The 4,509-nt window shown below is 37.1% G+C and overlaps 1 pseudogene; it reads left to right on the top strand.

Moving 5' to 3' along the window:
• Window positions 1-3,439: 3,439 nt before the first annotated feature.
• LOC112483347 lies at window positions 3,440-4,082 on the top strand (annotated as a pseudogene).
• The last annotated feature ends 427 nt before the right edge of the window (window positions 4,083-4,509 follow it).

Genomic DNA, 4,509 nt, shown 5'->3' with positions numbered 1-4,509 from the left:
TGTTATACTACAGGCAATTCTCTTTAGCACCCTGTGATTCAGAACTCTATTTTCAAAAAGTTAATACATTTTTGCAATTAAATGATTTCACATTGTTACACAATCCAAAATCTAGTAGAGACAAGCATTCTGGTGTGTCAGTGATGGTGACTCTAAACCATCTTATCTTTAGAGAATATTTCCATATAACTGCCCCAATAATGTACTAATTGTGACATCTGTCAGTCATGGAGAAGCTGTTGTGTATGTAGACTTAGACCACCCACTATTCGAGTCACAAGGCAATTTTTTTTGTTTGTTTTTTTGCAGATAACTTCCTTTAGCCAGCCTGGATTTGGGCCAAGGAGGCACTGTCTAGTGCCTGCTGTACATAAAATTGTCTTTTTGATGAGGAGGGGAGTATTTTTTATCTTGTCCTCTCCATTGTAGTACTGACAGGGGTCAGAGGGGATGGACAGCTTGTGGGCTGAGAGCTACAGAAGGCTGTCCTCCAACACAAGCTCCTTCCCTCTTTCTGCCAAGCAGACCTCTGTAGGGATGTTGCTAGGCCATCCAAGGTTCAGCTCTACTGACATGGGACTGGAAACTCGACAAGAAATGGAAGTGCACTGTGACTTCCTCTGTCCTCTTCTGCTCCTTGAGCCAAATAGCAAATAAAACTTTGGTTTCAGGGGAAAAAATGAGACCAAAGGAAAGAGGAGGTGTTAGTATTTCTTCGTTTCCATCCCCGGACTCCTACTTATTTTCAGTCACTATCTATAGCTAGATGGAACGTCTGTTTCCAGGTAACCTGACAGATCTTGGGAATAGCACCTTTGGATCCCATGTCTTTTGGGCTCTTCTAAAATATTCTCAGAGAGTCATGTCACTTTTTTTCAACAAAATGTTTCTCCTTCCTAATTGAATTCTCCCTTCAGTTTGCTCTTGGAACCAAGGATAATGATAATTTCATTGGACATTGAATCAATTGCAAAGCACTGGGAATGAGTATGGTTTAAAATCTCAGGTTGGGTTTCTTGGAATTCTAGGCCAAGTCTCCTTCCCAGTTGCTCACAGGAAGTTTTGACTGATGTCATTGGAAAGTGTGTGTGTGTGTGTGTGTGTGTGTGTGTGTGTGTGTGTGTGTAATTTAGGTCACAGTGAGGCTGTAAGGATCCAGAAAAAACTCTTGTTTTAGATGATGTCTAGTGATTACATCACTCTTCATGCCCAGCTAATATTTGAAGCCACATGATATTGATGAGCCAGGAAACCATTTCTATCTTTCCCAGTTTGAGATCACCATTAAAAAGCTGCCTCCTTGGGGAGAAATCAGAAAGACTTTTGTTCAACTCAATGTTTTACAGGCATAGACCTTTCCAAAACACTTCTTCACAATTTTAGGATGCATATTTAGATCATTAAGACTGACAGCTGGTATAACTCTGAAGAAATTTATTCATGCCTTATAGTTTTTCACTTCAAATTGTAAGGAAAATTGATTGGAGTTGTATCCATCTAAAAGGGCAAAAAACCCGCTAGCATATAACAAAAACATCTCTTGATGTGTTAAGATATAAATAATAGAGGGAGAAAGCCAAACCATGTGCAGTGAGCATAAATTCATAGATTCTTCCTGTATTCTGGTAAAGGAGCATTATGTTGGTAATGCATGTCCTACAGGCAAACTTGCAGCTAAATAGCAAGCCATTCTTTATTTCATTTCCTTTTATTTAACCAAGTTCACAATTCATCTTGCTTCATTCCAACCAAACTCTAGTATTTAATGACAAAAGCTCCACATTTTCCTACTTTCCCAAGCCCCTTTTTGCAACGTATTCTTTCCCTTGTCTTCTTTCAACACAACTGTGGTAAATGGTCCAAGTAACAACTTCAAGTATGTGATGAGAGACTAGCTTTTCAAGGACTACAAGTTAATGTGTTCTGTCTCTATCCTATACCCTAGTTGTTTTCTTCCTCTGGTTTCTGTCTTTTTTCAACAAAATTAATCTATTTTCTTTTCTTCTAGACTCTCTTTTGAATTCCCCATACAATGTTTGCTTGGCTCCCAAATGAATTCCTTATTCTCATCCAGACAAGACTCAGAATAATTACAAAGCCGTGGCTCTAGTCTCTAATTCTTGAAGTGCAGTATAAAGCATAGTACGAACTGTTGAAATTTAGTGATGGCTCGTGTTGGATTAAAAGATCTCCTTCAAAGGTATTGGACCCTTAGCTTTCTATAAACCTTCCTCACTCTCAGTGGCATTTTTTTAGTTTCTGTCATACTGGTTATTAGTGACCCACGCACACCAAAAAAAATAAATAAATAAAACAAAATTAAAAAAGCCTGAGTGACTTACTATTCTAAACCAGCCATAAAACAACATTCTGACTTCTGCTTCTACTCTGGTATTACTTTTGCTCTGATTTAAAACTATGGTCTGCATCCAGATCTTAGTGAAAATTAAGCCTAGTTTCTTTCTTTTTTACATGGCAGTGTGTTTTGTAGAGTGTACCCAACTCAGTCTTAGTTTTTGTGTTTCCATTTTTTTTTAAGTAACTTCCTTGCTCCCCGTGGCCCTCAAGTTCCCCTGCTCCCAACATGCACAAAATTTGGCACTTGCTCATAGGTCTCTGCTTCAGTAGGCTCTGTTCCATAGATTTCTCCTCTTATTTTAAAAGCTCCTAATGAATCCTCTGGTATTTCAGTATCTGCTCACTCTACCTAAGCAGAAGTGAACACCGAGGGGGAATGTAAGGAGTTTCACTACTACTGTCAAGGTTCCTTTTCCAGTAGTTGTGATTTCCCAGACATTACCAACTCTATCTCAGGAGGCAGTGATTCATTAATCCTAGGCTATAAAAAAGATGTTCCATGAATGCAAGAATTTTCATCCACCTTGTTACTAAAAATTAGAATAGTGCCTGGCACATAGTAGGTTCTGAATAAACATGCTATGAATAAATGAATACAATCCTTAGGTATCCATTTATGAATAGGAGAATTTTTTATTATTAAATTTAGCAAGGTGACATTGGTTAATAAAATTATATAAGTTTCAAGTATACAATTTGATAATATATCATCTGTATATTGCATTGCATGTTTGCCACCCAAAGTCAAATCTTTTGTCACCATATATTTTACCTCCTTTACCTTTCTCCGCCTCCTCCCCTCCTCCTTTTCCCTTTGGTAACCATTGAACTGCTATCCGTGTCTATGAGTGAACAAGACAAACAAAAACACATAGACACAGAGAATTGTTTTTAATTCAAAACGAAGTTCCACATTATTAATTTGAAAGCATTTTTATGCTGCAATATTTGATATTTTAAGCATTTGAAGTGTTTTCATTTCATCACTGAGATTATATAAGAACAAACAAGCAAATGAACAAAAAAAGGATTTGGGCTCAGCCAGGTCAGAAACGAAGACACTTCTGGAAGAACTAACATGATGGCTACCCAAGGAGAACCCAAGTTTTCTTTAAACATGTATTGGTTGGTGATGGCAGTACTGGTAAAACTGTATTTTCAAAGCGTTGTTTGACTCTTGAATTTGAGGAGTACCTAGTTGCGCTTATTGAGGTTCATCATACTGTGTTTCATATCAACAGTAGACCTTTTAAATTCAATTCATCAAACATATATTTGGTAGCTTGAGAAATGACTATTATTTCAAAGTGCAGTGTGCCATTATAATGTTTGATGTAACACCAAGAGTTACAAGTATGTGCCAAAGTGGCATAGAGGAGTGGTAGGAGTATGTGAAAACATCTCCGTAGTATTGCATGGCAACATAGTGACTATTAAATAATGGAAAATTAAGACAAAAACTATAGTCTTCCAACGAAAGAACAATCTTTAGTAATTTTACCAGAAGTAACTACAACTTTGAGAAGCATATCCATTGGCTTGCTAGGAAACTAACTGGTTTAGTTTCCTGACTTAGAGTTTGTTACCACTCCTGCTCTTGCCCCACCAATATCATCATAAACTCAGTCTTGGACTATAAGCATGGCTTAGAGGTTGCTCAGACAACGATTCTCCCAATGGGAATGATATCCTGTGAGAAAATGGGGCTGAAGTCTGAAGCCTAGTATTATAGGCAATTGCCTTGTAATGTCCAGAATGCAGTGTATTTGCTACTGTGTTATACAGTAGTTCCTTGGTGTCCACAGGAGATTGGTTCCAGGGCCCCTACTGATAACAAAATCCATGGATGCTCAAGTTCCTTATGTAAAATGGTCTAGTATTTGCATATAACCTAGATACACCCTCCCATATACTTTAAATCATCTCTAGATTACTTATAATACCTAATATAATGTAAATGTTATATAAATAATTATTTTACTATATTTTTTAGGGAAAAATGACAAGGAAAAAAAGTCTGTACATGTTCAGTACAAATGCTTAACTATATAGTACACATCAGTAGCAATGTAACATTTCTTTTTCTAATATTTTTGATCTGTGGATATGGAACCTGTGGATACAGAGAGCTGACTGTATTGCTAACTAGAC

The sequence above is a fragment of the Pteropus alecto genome, unplaced genomic scaffold (assembly GCF_000325575.1).
Source record: "Pteropus alecto unplaced genomic scaffold, ASM32557v1 scaffold24, whole genome shotgun sequence".
Lineage (NCBI taxonomy): Eukaryota > Metazoa > Chordata > Mammalia > Chiroptera > Pteropodidae > Pteropus > Pteropus alecto.
This window is presented reverse-complemented; position numbering and strand designations above follow the sequence as displayed.